Below are 18,600 nucleotides of genomic sequence, written 5' to 3'. Positions count from 1 at the left end.
GCTAGCGGCGATATAAGCATTCGGTACTGTCCGTAATCATGGGAAATGCGAACTCTCTACCAAATAAGAGGAACAAACTGGCTGTGCTGGTGAAAAACATCAAAGCGTACAGGGAGTGCAGTTTGCTGTGTTTTGCGGAAATGTGGCTCACGTCTAGCATCCCGGACGCTTACGTGGAGCTACCCGGCTTCAGCGCTGTTAGGGCAGACAGAGACACAAAAGCCTGCGGGAAGCGGAGAGGAGGCGGACTCGGTATCTACGTGAACACGAGATTTACATCTGCTGCAGAGACGTCGAACTTTCGGCCTAGTGTGTGACATCATCCACTCCGCTGTTGCTAAACTACAACACAGCACCCCGAGGCCATCCTGTTAATCTGTTAATAATCAACACTGCTGGAAGAGTGAATTTCCCTAAGGGGATGAATAAAGTATCTATCTCTATCTATCCATGTATCCCTATCTATCTATCTCGATCTATCTACCTCTATCTATCTATCTATCTATCTATCTATCTATCTATCTATCTATCTATCTATCTATCTATCTATCTATCTATCTATCTATCTATCTATCTATCTATCTATCTATCTATCTATCTATCTATCTATCTATCTATCTATCTATCTATCTATCTATCTATCTATCTATCTATCTATCTATCTATCTATCTATCTATCTACCTATCTATCTATCTGTAGTGTAAATGGTAAGTGGCATCACTCATTTACTGACATTGTCGCCATCTACTGTTACGGAGTGTAATTGAACCTCAGTTGTTTTATTTTACTAAGCAGTATTTTGCCATGGCAAAGGTCTGTGACCCACCAAAAACAAGTCTGCGATTCCAAATTGGTTTGTGACCCACCAGTTTTGAAACACTAGTCTAAAGCTTATTTTGGTTCAGTCACCAAAGTGTCTAGAACTCCTTCAGTTTGCTGATCCGTCTACCAAATTCACCAACCAGGGCTCAATAACTTCAGACTTGATTGTCTTCTGGAGAAATCTAGGCATAACTTACCATAATTGGATGTGTATTACGCACACTATTTTGTACACAATAAGCCGTGAGGTGCTACTTTCACTTGTTTCATTTCTACTTCTGTTACAGAATGCATTGCTGCATCTTAAGACTTATTTCTCAAAGTGTTGCTGGAAAGTAGGGCATCTGTGTATGAGTGTTCCCATCATTTAGCTTCTCCCTCGACCACACACATGCACGCACTCATTTACAATCACACACATGTTCACTCTCTCCATCTCTCTCTCTCTCTCTCTACCGGAAGTGCGTCCCAATAGAGTACAAGTGATCCATCCCGTCTGTCAAAGCTGTGATGTAAGAGGTCTGTGAATCATTCTGTTGCAAAGGCACTAAACCAAACTACATGGCCATGTATGGAATGCAGCTACTCTCCCTTCTCTCTGGGTTGTAAACACAACCATTTATTTCCTTGGCAGGTTGAAGCGTCACAGAAGTAGGAAATGCTGATCGAAGCCACTTTTATAAACCAATTGTTTTGTTGCCTGTGTTATAGAACCAAGACAGCAGACCGCATATTATTGATGCTGTTTAAAGCAATTGGATGCAACGGGAATTGAATCCAGGTCACGGCGCTCGAAATGCTGATTCCTAACCACTGGACCATCAGGGATAATGATCATTTATGAAAAAGCATTGAATTTTATCTGATCAGCACGCTATTTTTATCCACAATACTATAGACAAATGTTAATTTCCTTGTGCATTTCACATAATACTATCTATCTATCTATCTTTCTATCTACCTTGGTCATATCCCTCAAGAGGGGTGACCGACAGCAAGACACACACATACAATAAAAAAGAAAATAAAAGGGAAATAAATAGCATAAAAACACAAACATTTTGGGACCATGGCCAACCCAATTGCCCAAACACCCAAACAAGTTAGGCACCTCGGCACCCAAGTTGGTCATGCTTTCGTCCCTCCAGATGAAATGGGACACCAGAAAGCGGCCATGTCACTCGGGTCAGGGTGACACAACACACTCTTTTGTTCAACAGCAGGGCCCGACAGCTTTCACTGGTTTACCCCTGCCGCATCATACGGGTGCCCAGCCCATCATTAAGAACGCGTCCACAATCCCACTATCCTTTCACAACACCTCTCCACTCCTTTCTATAACCAACAAGAGCTCTAGCTTCCATTATATTTAGACCTCTTTCCTGCAGTGCACTCATAACACCATCCATCCACGTCAATCGCGGCCTTCCTCTTAGTCTCCTTCCATTGACTTCTGCTCTGTAGATCCTCTTCAACATTCGCTCCTTATCCATCCTCTCCATGTGTCTAAACCAACCGAGTACTCTCTTATCAACAGGATTGCTCAGTTCCACGACTACTCCAGTTCTGTCTCTCACAATTTCATTTCTCAGTCTATCCAATCTTGTCACTCCTAACATAGTCCTCAAACACTTCATCTCAAAAACATTCAACTTCCTTCTTAAATCTGCGTTCAGGCTCCAAGTCTCTGCACCATTCAACACATTCGGTACAATCACACTCTCATACAGTCCCCTCTTAACATACAATGACAATAAATGATATTTTATTCTTCTGTTCTAATCTAATGATTGTAAGTGACATATGTAGTTTAGCACGTTTAGCCACTATACAATCATTTATTGACAATGTAAAATACAATACAAAAACAACAGTTAATCTACTATGTATTTATTTCAAAGTCTGATTCATCATCAGATACATCAAATAATAATTGGCATGACGTAGTGAGTTTTTCAGTGAAAGATGCCAACTAAAGTCCAAGCAATGCTTATTAGGTAGGCTAGCTGAACAAGCTATTGAAAGCTGGCACGAGCAATGCAGACACAGCCCACCCCTTGATGATGAGCACCGTCGGTTTTATCTACATTAGCAATGTACATTTTTACATGCATCCCTGCACACACGCATAATCTCACTATTACGTTGTCTGGATTGCATCACATCACCTATGATAAGTACAAGTTTAATTTTTTTATGTTGCAAACATAGGCCTGCTTTTGTAGCCCTTCGGGCAGTGTCTTTTCTTCTCGCATGGCCCCGCAGAAAAATGCCTGCATCGATGACATCTGGACAACACATCTGCTCAGGCCTTTGTAATCACATCAGGACACAGCTGTATGACCATATGACAGACAGATCAAAGTACATACAAGCATTCACCCAGCATTGTGAATGGATTAGCATGTTATTAAACATCAACATAGCATAGCTTGTTCAAGGTGAATGCTGGCTTTCGATATACTTACAAGGCTATAAATTATGACCGCCATACGAAAACTACTCAAAATTCAACTAAATCAAACAAATACCGCATCCCCCAAACCCTTTTTAATAACCAACGTGAAAACTTACTTTGGCAACAATCAAATTTTTGTGTTTTGAGGTTAAGTCAACAAAACGTTCTGGACCAACAAAAACATCAAAAGGCAGAGGAAGATGCTTTCTATCACTGACAAAGTTGGACCCCTCCACATGGTAAATATTGTTTTCTAATAACCTCTAAGCTATGGCAAAACAAAATGAGGTAGTGCCTTGAATCAGTTGTGCAATATAGCAGCAAGATTATTTTGAAGATGATAAATTAACTGTACAGAAGTTATTTATATGCAGTAAAGTATTTTTTTTGCTAAACAAATGTGTGAGCCTGTAAATAGGGTGTGTTCATGGGTTTCAATGAGGATTAAAACAATTAATTAAAAAAAGTGGAATAAATAAATGATTCTATTTCGTGGATTTTGACGATGGTGGTCCTTTTTTGAACGCAATCCACGTGAAAAATGGTTACTGTAATGTCAAATTCTTGCTTAAATAAAAGGCAAAAAAACCTTTTTTTTTGATATTTCAAATTCTGGTTTATGAAACTGAAAAATGAATGTAAAAAAGTTAAGCCTGTGGAAAGTGCTAAAACATTTTTGCAATGTAAGGGTGGATTTACTGAATTATACAACAGCATATGGCTCAACGTCGCTTTCCATGGTGCTGAAAAATCGGACTTAGTGCTGCGTGAGTTTGGCAGTACTGACATATTTCCTTTTAAAATACAGCAGTTTAATGCTACCCTGTGACTGAAAACATGCAATCTCAAGAACAAGGTACAAAGGCAGAATTTAACTTAATAGTCAAACGGATGTGCTGTGATTTATGCTTCCTCCGAAGACTGGCTACGCAAGAGATTATCTTTAAAACCAGCCCAAACTTTGACTCTGATCGTAAAGAAGGACCAGGGTATGTAAAGCTTCCTCTGCATACATTTGCAACTCACATGCCAAAACGATTTTACAGATTGAGCCTGGAGGCCAACAGGAAGCACTCTTGAATCATATGGGCCTAAAATTCAGGTCGCGAGCACTGTAGCATGAGACAGCCTTGCAAAAGAGCATGAACGTGGGGGATCAAAGCTGCGGAAACAACACTGAACCGACACAGTATTGCTCTTTCACCGTTCTTCTCCCTGACTGAAAATCCAAGGGTTAAACAATTACACACTCACTCCAAAATGCAAAATAAATGTTGTAAATTGCTTTTGTTAGCTTTTCATACAGACTTAAAAATCAAAAGACAAGAGTTACATGCAGGGAATAGTCTGACTGGGTTCAGGTAGGTATTGCAAAAAAATAGGAAAGAGAAATCCAGGCTAACTGAATAAGCACAGTTCGGTCAAATCTGGCCAGCGCATTTTGGTTGAATCGGTTGCACGTTTTCCCAGCCAGGATGAAAAGCCGTGGCTATGTCAAGCTAGCTAGACACAGTAGGGAAAATTGCAGCTTTATGGCACCCTCAAATAGACCCCTAGGATCGATCTCAACATCACGAATCCAAAATGGAAAAGTGTCATGCATGAGTCTTTTACGGTCTTTTACAGTTCCTTGTGGAGTTTTACCAAGATATACATAGATTACAAAAAGTGAGTCCCTGGTTTGGTGGCAGAATCTTTGCCTGCCACATGGGAAGCCAGGGTTTGATTCCTGGCTGATGCAATAAAGGCAAAGACAAATGTTTGCTTGTTTATCCTACCATTCTTCTTTTATCAAATGTTTATCCTGGAGTGCCCCGTCTAATCTCTTCAAAAGATGTTCACTACGTTGTTATCGATAACATTAACGGCAATTGTAGTTCTAATTATTTTCCATTTAATGGTTTCTGTTTTTCTTTTGTTTTATTGATCCCTCATCAATAACAAATATCTCTCTTATGGAGTTAGACCTATATATATTTATACATATTTTATTGCCCTTGTTAAAGACTTTATTGATACCAGCTTATCAAGTTTTGCGTCACACAATAATACACATGTCCATCAAAGCTGTTCTGGCAATGTGACAAGCAATCCTAATTGGTATATCAATAAAACACAGCCTGACAGCAATAAATTTACTCAGTCAACTGACTGTTGCAATTATACAGTCTACAGAGTTTAATAAAATTACATTATAGCCCATGAGTAAAGGAAAAAATGTGCAGAATATTCAAAATAATGCAACATATCTATAAAGACCCATTAACTTAAAAAACATGTCAGTAGACGTGCCAGATGTATCCAAGCTGATAATCTTAGCCTTGTTGTTAGCCTGGTCTGGAGCTGTAGATGATAAATCACGATAGTAACCGAACCAAGCTAAATGTAACCTGCTTTCATGCAACCAATTTAAGGCTAAATTTAGCCAAAATAAACATATCCCGGCTTGATCCTGTCATGATTACTGATGCGAGGCACCTGAGCCTGCTCCATTGGCACCAACTGACTCGGACGATGAAAAAAGGAGGGCTTGGCAAGTACTGTAAATGAGCTTTGGTCACTTTGAGTCGCTTTTGTCATGATTACTGACTCAGTTGTGCCCGCTCATTTGGCGCTAACTGCCGCGGGTTCTGATTGGGTCCCTGTCAGTATTTGAACCCAGTCCTGCCCTTTTGTTAGTCCATCTGCGAACCTCAGTGAACACTAGGCAAGCCTTTTCCGACCCTGACTCCCACCTCTCCCGTTTTATGCTCCCGTCTGTCTCCGGCTTCGGCACGTTTTGATCCTAACCACGTCTGCTCTCCCATCCCGGCTTACGACCTCTTTTTGTCCCCGACTTTGTCTACCCTCCCGTTCTGGCTTACGACTCGCTTACGACCCCGACACACCTTGCTCTCCCAAACCCGTTTTTTTCCGTCCCTGACACCGCCATCGCTCGCTACGGAAGATCCACTTTTCGCGTTCGGAGCACGATCCGAGTACAAGAGCGACTTGCTTCCCGCGTCCAGCGAACACCGGATCATGGGCGCAGCCCTTTCGCTTTCCTTCAATAAAACTTGTGAAAAACGTAAAGTTCCGTTCTGGTCCTGACAGCTTTATCATTCTTTTCGTTGTGATGTTGTGAGAGATATACAAGTTATAAACTCTCTGTTGGCAGAATTACTCAGATAAAAACACTTATTGAAGTTTTAACCTCCCTCGCAAATGGAGCCAACACGGCCGAGCGGCCATCTTCCCAGGTTCCCCGGGCGTGCTGACAACAATCGGTCAGTAGGCATGGTTTATTTCATCACACATACACAGGAAACGAAGTCACACATAAGCGCGACTTCACAATAAAATGAAAAAAAATTGAGAAACGTATTTACAAATAATGGAATTAGACTGATCTTTGAAACGTGACTATGTGTATGTGTGTGATGATTGTTTTTATATTAGGAATATAAAAACAGGTTAATTTCATAGCATGGAAGTCTGAGAAATACACAACCAAAAACAGTCAACTTTACAGATGTTGTGATTAATTGTATTTGGTTTCCTAGTCAGTGGTTGTACCTTCTTTCTGGTCTTCTTAAAATGCTGTAAATACATTCCTTTAGCTACATTTATCTTTTGTTGTTTAAGTTGTATAAGAAAACGCAAATGTTGTATACATAGTTAATGATTCTGACCCATTTGTATTCACTCCCAAACTAAAATAATAGGCAGAAAACCAAAAGATCTTCCTAGTAGTTGCAGTGTTTTCAAGGAACCAGCAAGCCATTAAAAGTCCAGTTTTTGTCCTCACACCTAATTGATCTTAATGATTCAAAAATAATGGCTTCCTTTGACAAAAAAGGAAAATGGTAATAATGACTGCATCTATGCACGCAGCAACTGAGCCTGAAGGTTTATTCTGATTTTGTCCTGATTCGTATGTAGAATGGAAATGCAAAAAAAAAAAACAGTAGCCCCAGCAGCTAATTCCCACAAGAAAATGTTATTATGTAAACATGGTAATGGAGTAGTGGTAATTGTTGGTCGTGCATTTGAAAATACTCCCAATTAGGTACCAAAAAAATAACTTTGCCTCTTGGACTAAACTCCTTTCAGTTTACTGAAGTCTGAGTTGATGTTCTTCTACGTGGTTGTTGCTTGGAGATATTTGCTTCCCATATTAAAATGTTTTAAAATTAAAATATGTTATGTCACTACTTTCTTCCCTGCCCAAATTTAGTGAAAAGTGCTACCGAACTTCTTTTTGGGGATTTTGAAAGTGAACATTAATAAAATGTGTGATAACCATTGTGAGTGTGAATACAAATACAAATCAAAGACTACTTTAGGTAATCACAAATCCTAGCTGTGACTTTAGCAAGTTTTCCAACTAGTGACATGCGGTGATGTGAGGGTCTTGTGAGGCGCTGTTAGATTTACAAGTACATGAATCTACATCTTATTGATCATTTGATCGGCGGAATGACAAAGCAATATATGAACTGTAGCATAGAAAAAAATGTCTTATTGCCTTAATTTGTAAATGAAGTCCCTAAACCCCTTGAGGCACAGTCTCCGTGTCTAAAAGGAAAAATTAACTACCTAAGCTGATACAATTCTAACGAAAGACAAACAACACCTGGATATAATCTTTTGGCTTCGTTCAGGTACCTTTGAGGATAAAATCGTAAAAAAGCACATTCAAACTATAATCAAACTATAAGTTTCTCACACTGACCAAATTTACAAACCATTGTATGAAACGGGAATCAAGCCTGGGTTGCGGTGATGAGAGGGCTGAAACATAACCTTTAGAACACCGGTGATACGGTGAACGTTAGAAAAAGCATTAGGTTTTATGTCTTTATCACACTATTTTTACTTGCAGGGCCAAATGGATAAAAACAAAAGGATGTCCTGAAAAATATAAATAAACGCAAAGTCCGATTCATCATCAGATACACCAAGGAGTTGTTTCTCTTGTTGTGCTTTTTTTGTGTTTATTTATAATTTTCAGGAGGATCTTTATTTTCTCCCTTTTCTAACTTTCGCTTCTGGCTGACTAAAAATAGTGTGATAATGAGATCAAATCTAATGCTTTTTTATGTGCCACCTGCACCAATGGTGGCCCAGTGGTTAGTTTTCAGGTAATCTGAGTTTGATATGTTTTGCTATTTGGGTCATTTCAGTGCAATTTTGCGACTGATCGATCCTTGCGCTTGTCATGATTACTGATGCGGGGCACCTGAGTCTGCTCTGTTGGCGCCGCGGGCTCTGATTGGCTGCTTCCTCTTTTTAAAACCCCCGCCTTCCTGACAACACTCGTCGGATCGTTCGTGAATCTACGCTACACGCTAGGCAAACTTTTGTGACTCCTGAGTCTATCCTGCCCTGTTGTTCTGTCTGATTCCCGTTGCCGACCTTTTTTCTGGACCCTTTTGTGTTTTTGCTCCTCCGTCCCGGCCATCGACCTGTTTTTCCTTGCTCTCGATATTGCCTACGCTCGACACGGAAGTGCCATTTCCGCGTTCCCAGCGATCTGTTACCCGTGACCGACGATCCCCGGATCGTGGGTGCAAGTCCTTTCCTTCTTCTGAATAAAACTGAGTAAAACTAATGCAATTGAGTCCCGTCACCGTTCCTGGTCCGTGACAGCGCTAATACACTGTAAAACATGAATAACTATGGTAGTCAACAGGGTTGGGTAGGGTTACTGTAACTGGATTACTTTCAATTACTTTTGGATTACTCCAATACCAAATATGCTAATAAAAGACAAAAGAGACTAAATATGAATAAAATTGCTAAATTTTGTGCAGGCTTGGGGAGTAACGGAATACATGGAACGGCAAAAATGATGTTGGCAAGCTGTTTGGATTTATTTTCATTTTTTTTCTGTCGCATTTGATGTTAGTTTTGCCGGAGATCAAAGAGATCAAGGCCAGGAGAGAAAGCTAACCACATGTTGTGAGTCATCATTTTATTCATATTTAGTTTCTTTTGTCTTTTATTAGCATATTTGGTACTGGAGTAATCCAAAAGTAATTGAAAGTAATCCAGTTAAAGTAACCCTACCCAACCCTGGTAGTCAATGTGCGTTGTATTTGAAAAACATATAACAAATGGCTGTATTTTAGGGGTACAACTTATTATATAGGGTGCGCAAGTGCAAAAATATGGTAATTGTATAAATCATTTTTATAATAGAATGTGAAAATTCAGCGATTTTTAAAAAACCGAAATACTAAAATTGTGACGTAAAATCCAAAAGAACTTTAACACAGATTAAATATACCCGTTTAATACATTTCTATTTTTATATTTCCATGATGACAGGTGAGGCACATTCTAAGATCTTTGTTTCCACACATTAGTGTCCTTGTGGAATCAACCGCCACCGCCAGTTAAAAAAACTCAAAATTCTGTATTCCTGAGCCTTGATCAAATTCATCAAAATTCTGTTATGCCACCTCCGAGAGCTGCTTCCCGCAGGCCTCATATTTAGTTTATTTCCAGGTGAGGTGGCTTGTTTATGAGAAAATGTCCGTGCTGCAACAAAAGGCTCCGCATTGTGCGGCATAATGTGCCAAACAAGCTGTCCGATGATTCTGCAGACGGAATTTGGTTTTAACACCCAAGTGCACGTACACGGTGTACAAAAATAGAACATCACCATTCCCTAAACAGCTCCTTTGTAGATTTATTTAAATCACCAGTCACCAGAACTATTGTGAATGCAATCAACAATTAACTAGTGATTGGGTAGACGTGTTGATACCAAGGGGACACGTAACAAATAACATGTTCTAACAAAATCATACCCAACAAAGTCCAAACCAGGACAAAGACTGAAACCGGAAATGGAAATGCAAGGAACAAAGTAACAAACAAACAAAGGGGCACTAAATTACTTGCAAAATGTTCAAACAAGAAACCAGAAACAAATGAAAACAAAGCTAGCGAGGAAATGCGAAGAACACCAAGTGGGCGTATGCCAAATAACAAAATGTCCAAACTAAAAACAGGATACAGTGCAAATGACCCTACTTCTTGTTCAGTCCAAAATGTCCTTATAAAGTCTTAATACAGTATAGGTAATTAGGGACAGTTATGTGGTGATTGGAGATACCTGTGTCAGAACCCGAACAGACGGAGGACCCAGACGCTTAACGTTTACACACAAGCTTTATTTTACAGAAATGGGGAAGTCATGCGCGTGAACAAAACCGCCAGTGATTCGGCGATCGCTGGGCTGAAGAAGAAAGACAGAGAAGTCAGGCGCGAGAAAACAGGAAGTCAGAGGCAGACGAGATCGAAACCGGACAGGACAGACGGGATCAATACCAGATACAGGATACACGAGCAGATACCGGACAGAACGGAATAGACGGGATAGATACCTGATACTGGATACACGAGCAAGATACCGGACAGGAAGGGATAGACGGGATCGATACCGGATACTGGAGCAAGATACCGGACAGGACAGACGGGATCAATATCGGATACTGGAGCAAGATACCGGACAGGACAGGACAGACGGGATTAAATGCCCTCTAGTGGCCATTTAACATAATAAAGGAATAGTAAATTCCCATTTAATAAACGCACAATTAAATGGATAGTGTGACTGCTAGATGTTGCTCTATTGTGTTGTGCAACAAATAATGAGGGCTAAAAGTACAAGAAAGAATTCACAACTGCATTTTAGGTGTCTGGTTACCCGTAGCAACAAAATGTCAGACAATTTTGCTTTGAGGTGAGGCTCATGTTCTGTAAAATTAAAGTTATTTTTTTTCGACCAAGGATTATTTAAAAATCATGTTTATGTGATGGTTCATGTATTTTTGCTTCTTATTAAAAAAAAAATAGGCTGCATTTGGTTTAAATAATTGGCCAAAGGGCAGATGCTGAAGATAATATTATTAATGAATGAATATAAATGAAGGCATTTACACTTTATATTTCCTTTTAAAAAATGTGTTTCATCATTTTGCTTTTGATACACTCACAATTAAAGCAAGCTAATATTTTAGGTTCTTTTTTTTCAGCACTAAATTTGAGATTTTGTTTTGCAGTATTACTGCAGTAGTATTTTTCTTTTGTACTGTATTTTGTAGTAGGAAATTTGAAGTACTAATGATATCTGTATGTGATATTGATGACAACTTTTCAGATATTTTGCTCTGTATGTTACTTCCTTATTTAAATTATTATTAAAGGGGGGCAAGGTGAAACCATAAAATAATTTTGCAAATAAAACAGCAGGAATATTCAATGCAAATAGTTGAATACTGTAATATTGTATTTTATGAGCTTGGTTTTAGAATTAGAATGGAACAAGAGAGTACAAAGACACGAGCTATTAAAGCCCCAAAATACTTTCATGGTAATGTATTTGCTCACTGTAAAAACACTGCAGCCTTATGACGCTGTATCTAATAGTTCAACATTTACGGTTGCCAACGTGATGTGAAGTACTATAAACTGGCTGTACCTTGTGCACCTCATATGTCTTCATCAGTGGAGAAGAAGCATGTTGATAGTACATCGAGAAGGAAAACCTGTTGTCCTAAAACAATTCACGCCCAGCAATTGCGCACTACCCAGAGCTTTTCCAGGCACAAGAAAATCTAGCCAGTTCACAAAAATCAGGGCTCGAAATTACATTTCAAAAAGCAAATTAAGTCAAAGTTACAGTGCATGGAGGTAAAAATACAAGGGTTCCCCTGACCTGTGTTCTAAATGCGGTATTTGGAAGTCAAGGTCGAAGTAGAACGAAGTTGAGTAAAGTCAGTAGAGTTTTTCGAGAACCGGCTTCATCGGCTCGGCTCACTAAAAAGAACCGGCTCTTTCGGGTCCTAAACAGCTCTTCGGGTTGTTTTTGCTTCTTTAATCCCAACATGACCAAATATTATGTAACATTGTGCACAAAATGACTTAAAGGAAGGGGGGAACAAAAAAGAAAAAATACCAAAATGAAAAAGTAGTGAAAAGCTGAGAAAAAAAGAAACAAAAGGATCGCAGGTTCGATTCCTGGCCCCTCTGTGTTACATGTCGAAGTGTCCTTGGGTGAGACACTGAAACCCTAACACCCCCAATAAGCAGGTTAGCGCCTTACATGGCTGCACGGCCGCTATTGGGAAATGTGAAGCACACTGTAAAGCGCTTTGGGAAGTCTTGACTTGAAAAGCGCTATATAAATGCAGATCATTTCATTTCATTTCAAGAGAAAAAAAGAAGGAAAAATTTAGAAAAAAGCCAGAAAAAAAAGAAAAGAAAGAAACGTAGGAAAAAAGTAAATAGAGAACAGAGAGAAAAAAGTAACAGCTAAGACAATGAGATTTTTTTTAAAGGAACTTTTAAAAAAAGGAGAAAAAAAACACAGAAAAAATTCAAATAATTTCCAATGATATCAAGTGAATCTTGTTGCCGACATTGTACCTCCACAAAAAAGTGTGATTAAGTACAGTTCTGTATCTTACAACCGACTAAATAAGCCCCCAAAAATGTTAATATTATGCGACAAAATATATCAGGAAATAAAAAGAAATGGATATCTTGTGAAAGAATTGTAAGAACAAACGACGTTTGTAGGCCGTACAACCTTTGCAACAGTACATGAGTCAATTCATTCAAAAGAGAAAAATAATTTTGCATTGCCCGGAAAATCCGCAAAATGTAACTTGATGTCAAGTTTTGGACATGTTTGATAATGATTTAGTTGCCACACTTGGGATTGCTGTTGCTCACTGTTGTTTCAAGCGTTGCTCACCGACTTTGTGTGAACGCTCAGACCCGTGCTAAATTACAGGGAACATTGGCCTCTTGGTTGCTTGTCTGATTAATTATCTCCTTGTTTGGGACGTAGGTTTGCAGCGGTTTTATGCTCTCGCTATTTTTATATTAACTGAGACTAAAAGACACACAGGTCCAACGGGTCAATATTTTTGCAAAACCATACTTTTGTTGAAAATATAAGATCAACTTTTAAAACAACTTGGTTCCACTTCACGATTGTGTCCCACATGTTTTTGTTTCTTGTAAAATATTTTTATTTTAATTTATTTATAGGGTCTATATTTGTAGGTATTTATCTACCTGTACATTTTTTTTGCATAGTTCAGGTTTGGTCCTTCATAAAGGAGTATTGTGCTTTTTCTGTTGAAATGGTAGCAATTCACTCGCAGCATTTTGACTGTTATGAAATAATAAAGCCCAAAATGTTTGCATGCATGGAGATCAATTCATACATACTGGTGATATGGCAGGCATTTTAATCTTCACTCATTCCTGATAATCCAGAGAAGAGCCCCCACAAAGTGCTTTCTGGGCAAACCTCCTCAACGCTCTGATCCCTGGCGCATAGCCAAAAAAGAGGTTTCAGTCAAATTTGAGATGGCAGACAGCTCCACTAATCCACATTTCAAACATGATAACTGCTCTTACATAACAGTGGCATGTGCGTATTACATTATGATGCTGATGCAGTATGTTTTTGTGCAGTAGACCTTTTGGTCCTCATACTGTTCTGGCATTAGGAAGAGATGCTTCACAATACCAACATTTTTGTGAGTTAAGCACTGTAAATATAATGCATGTGCAATATGAAAAGACGCGTAAAAAAAGAGTCAAATTTTGATAGTGCTTTCCAAAAGAATCAGGTCACTCAGAAGAGTGGAACTAGGAAAAACTAATTTGACTAATGCTACAACAGGAGGTAGAGATAGGCATTATTTTGGGGTGGGGCAAGTACTTGGACTCAAAAATAATTGTGTTTATGTGCATCTTTTCCTTTAACAAGATTTCTGTTTATTGGGGGAGTTATTTTTGGGGAAAAATCTCAACAAGTTGGTAAATAAAACAGAACAAAGAGGTCAAGTCTAATTTTCTCTCTCGTTTCTTTTTTTAGCTCAATTACAAAATACCGTATTTTCCGCACTATAAGGCGCACCTAAAAGCCTTTTTTTCAAAAGCTGACCATGCGCCTTGTAATACAGTGCGCCTTATATATGGATCAATATTAAGTCGCAAAGTCATGCAACTAAGGCAAGCAGCCGCCGACTAGATTTTCCCCCGAAGACGAAGTAGTCCGCGGTGTATGCCGGGATTTATATACCTGCGTTTCATTTCCTAACCAATGTGTCAATCATCATTTGAATCAGTCACTATTGGCTAAAGTTATTCGAAAGTAAAGGGGGCGGGTCCTTTTCATCATTTACAGGCATGCATAGGCTAAAGGGGGGCAAAACAAAGCCTGCAATTGGCCGAAAAAGATGAATGTGAATCACACGTTGGGTTGCACTACGGCATAGAGAAAACATTTTTTACTATTCTGTATTTGTAAATATTTTACTCTTCTGGATTTACTACACTCACGGTTGTAAGAAGACCATGGTTGCGTATCATTATTGAACGTGATGGCTGCAAGAGAACTTAGGTGAGCTATGCGGCTTTATATTTTCCCTGTATCTTGTTTTAGAACGGTCTTGATGTTTCTGTGATGAGTCTATTTTTAAACTCAATTCAATTCAAAGTGTTTATTGTCATATGCACAGTAAAGAACCCCGTTTCCCTGCACAATAAAATTCTTACTTTGCTGTCCACACAGTTGCCAGCAAAAAATAAAATGGAAACTAAGAAATGTTTAGCATTTCTTGATCCCAAGACTTTAACCTTCCGAATATTTGGAACGATGCATTTGAGTGATTGGTGACATCGTACAGACACTGTTTCCGTACATGTCTGAGACACGTATTTGCAAGCTTTCGGAATGTTAAGGGGGTAATAAGTGTGACTGAACTATCTGACTGTTTTGTTGACGTTCCCATTGTAGCGCCTTCTAATCCGGTGCGCCTTATGTATGGAAAATATAGGACCAAAAACTATTTTTTGGGGGTGCGCCCTATAACCCAGTGCGCCTTATAGTGCGGAAAATACGGTAATACAATTTAAAACAACCTTGTCATACACAACAACAAAATTGTTTTAATACAAAAAAGGTTGTCATTTTTTCACATTTTAAATAAATCAAATTATTGTATAATATTATTGTATTTTTGCGTTAGTTGAGCTGTACATTTTACACCTAGGCCTTCATGATTGGCCTCTAGTGATGTGTCGTTTGCGAACGAATGGGCTCTATGTACCGGCTCTTGGAGGTGAACAACATGAGCCAGCTCCCGACCAATCAAGAGCCAATTCCCTTCGAGACGCTTTTTTCTCTTCGAACTGGTCAATACGCATGTTTATCTTCTCCCAGGGAGTCTGTTTTGTTCACTTTAGATTTGTTGAGTATAAAAACAGTCGAAATAGTTTTAGATTTGACCCTTTTTTGAACATCTGAAAATATTTTTAATTTATGTTTCTTGTACTTCTCAGGGATAAAGTGTTTTACTAACTATTCAAGTGTTTCATAGTTTATTTGTTCTTTCACTAAAAAGTCAAAATTTTTAATCAACATTAGGTTGTGTTTTCAGAAATTCTGATTTACTTGACACTAAAGTTGTTTAGTATAAAAGTTCAAAGTTTAAACGTGTTGAAAGTTCACTGTTGAGTGAAAAAAACAATAATTTAGTAGAATAACATATTTTAGACCTTGGTGCATTACCGCCTCCTAGCTGATGTTGTTGAATAAAGTATCCATCTATCTATCTATCTATCTATCTATCTATCTATCTATCTATCTATCTATCTATCTATCTATCTGTCTGTCTGTCTGTCTGTCCGTCCGTCCGTCCGTCCGTCCGTCCGTCCGTCCGTCCGTCCGTCCGTCCGTCCGTCCGTCCGTCCGTCCGTCCGTCCGTCCGTCTGTCTATCTATCTATCTATCTATCTATCTATCTATCTATCTATCTATGTTTACTTACACCTGCTAAAAAGGCGAGGCGTCACCAACTCGAAATCTGATTGGCTAAACAAACAGCTTTATCATCACTTATTTTATGCCTCAGGGCCTGCAGAACTGATTGTAAATGCCTCCGGGTAGATTTCTGGCCCTGGCAACAAGTAACGGCTGAATTGTGATTGGTTCAGTGCTTAAATACGAGAGCACACTGGAAACAATACATCCAGGGGGTAAGCAATAAAAGGGAGCTGACAGACAATTTGGAGTTATTGAATAAGTATTCATGAACAAAATAGAATGAGATCACACAATTCAGATATTTTTTAGGCCTTTACAGAAGGCCTTGCAGGCCTGGGCTGACACACTCTTATTGTATAATATTAGCCTTACATACAAAATTTGACTTTTACATATAAAGTTTTGGGTAGCACGGCGACGCAGCGGTTAGTGAGTGTGTTGCACAGTTCTGAGGGCATGAGATTGAGCCCTTCTGTGTGGAGTTTGCATGTTCTCCCCGTGCTTGCGAGGGTTTCCTCCGGGCACTCCGGTTTCCTCCCACAATCCAAAAACATCCATGTCAGGTCAATTGCCCGGTCCAAATTGTCCCTGAGTGTGAATGAGCGAGTGAGTTGTCTGTCCCTGTGTACCCTGCTACTGTCTGGCAACCAGTTCAGGGTGTCCCCTGCCCACTGCCCGAAGATGGCTGGGATGGGCTCCAGCACCCCCGCGACCCTACTGAGGATAAGCGGTGCAGATAATGGATGGATGGATATATAGTTTTCTGACATTTTTCAACACCTGGTTCGAAATGGATTACATGTTAGGAATAACAGCATGAATCTATGCAAATAAATGAGTAAGCGACAGCTTACAAAGAACAGCAGGTTGTTACGCATGACACTAACAAAGATGTTATATAATGAAATTGTGAATATGCTTGATTGCTATTAAGATTTTCGAGAAGGGTTGTTCAAACCTCACATTGTGCTTGCTGTTAAAAAAGTCATATTGAAATATAATATTGTGAATGTGCTTAATTGCTGTTGAGATTGTCATGATTGTTTTCTGTTATTAGTGTCAATAAATTTGTTCAAACCAAAAAAAAACTCTGGGAAATTCAGTGTTTTGTGTCTTAAAGGTAAAAAAAAAAATGCAAAAATAAGAGCCATTCTGCACATCAAGGGGCATTTCTTCATGTTTGACAATGAGTGTGAAGAAATTAAAAGAAAAAAACAATTACCCAGAGGGCTCTTGTTGACAGAAGGGCAGAAGCCGTATCAACACCACTGCACGAGGATATGTACAGGGTTGGGTAGGGTTACTTTAACTGGATTACTTTCAATTACTTTTGGATTACTCCAATACCAAATATGCTAATACAAGACAAAAGAAACTAAATATGAATACAATTATGACTCACAACACGTGGTAAGCTTTCTCTCCTGGCTTTGATCTCTTTGATCTCCGGCAAAGATAACAAAATGCGACAGAAACAAAATGAAAAAAAATCCAAACAGCTTGCCAACATCATTTTTGCCGTTCCATGTATTCCGTTACTCCCCAAGCCTGCACAAAATTTAGTCATTTAATTCATATTTAGTTTCTTTTGTTAGCATATTTGGTTGGAGTAATCCAAAAGTAACTGAAAGTAATCCAGTTAAAGTAACTTTACCCAACCCTGGATATGTAGGCCAGTCAGCAAGAAGGTAAAACTTTGGTCGAGTCATTGAACACTAAACGTCAGCTCAGAGCTAAACATCACTGCAGGGCGCTCTCATCTGTTTAAGGGATTTGCTTGGGCCCTTTCTTATGTCATTTTTTTTTTCCGTTTGAGGATTATACATATGCTGAAATTAATACAGGAATGGGTACATTAGTTGAAAGATCTCCTCTGTGTCTGCATGTTGTCGTTTTTTGCAGCTCAGTGTTAGGTTAAAGGTTCTCATCACGATACTCAAATTAAAAATCTGACTTCAAGTTATTGAACATTAATTTACCATTCAAACCGATAACACTACCCACTCCCATTTTATTGGTTACATGACTCTCTGGAGTGCAGTTCCAGGAAACATCACACCATCTGGGTTCCTAGGAGCGAGGATTCTTCGCTCAGCCTTGGGCCCCCACCTTGTGAGTTCTTGTTTTGTCTGTCTAGCGGCTTATCCTCAAAAACAACTGTAAAACTGTCAAGAAACGGAACAAAATCAGGACCCAAATGCGTGAGGTTCTCACACAAACCTTTTTTTTTACGGGAAATGGGGAGTCATGCACGTTAGGCAGCGGTCTGGCGTGGAAAGACAGGACTCCAATTGCCCGAGCAGATATCGGACAGATGAGGTCGATACCGGACAGGACAGGACAGGACAGACAGGATTCATAATGAAACAGGAAATCGAAATTAAACAGGACAAACCAGACAGGAACAAAAACTGGAGAGAATAATAAACAGGACAAAAATAGACGGGAACGAAACTGGAAACCGATATTAAACAGGACA

General features: G+C 39.2%; 1 protein-coding gene across 1 annotated transcript in view; it reads right to left on the bottom strand.

Annotated features, from left to right (window-relative positions):
• The window catches only part of jph3b (junctophilin 3b), a 72,042-nt gene that overhangs the window by 37,106 nt on the left and 16,336 nt on the right, over window positions 1-18,600 (bottom strand). The window lies entirely within an intron of this gene.

Source organism: Urocampus carinirostris, chromosome 7 (assembly GCF_059441175.1).
Source record: "Urocampus carinirostris isolate Australia breed hairy pipefish chromosome 7, RoL_Ucar_1.0, whole genome shotgun sequence".
NCBI lineage: Eukaryota > Metazoa > Chordata > Actinopteri > Syngnathiformes > Syngnathidae > Urocampus > Urocampus carinirostris.
This window is presented reverse-complemented; position numbering and strand designations above follow the sequence as displayed.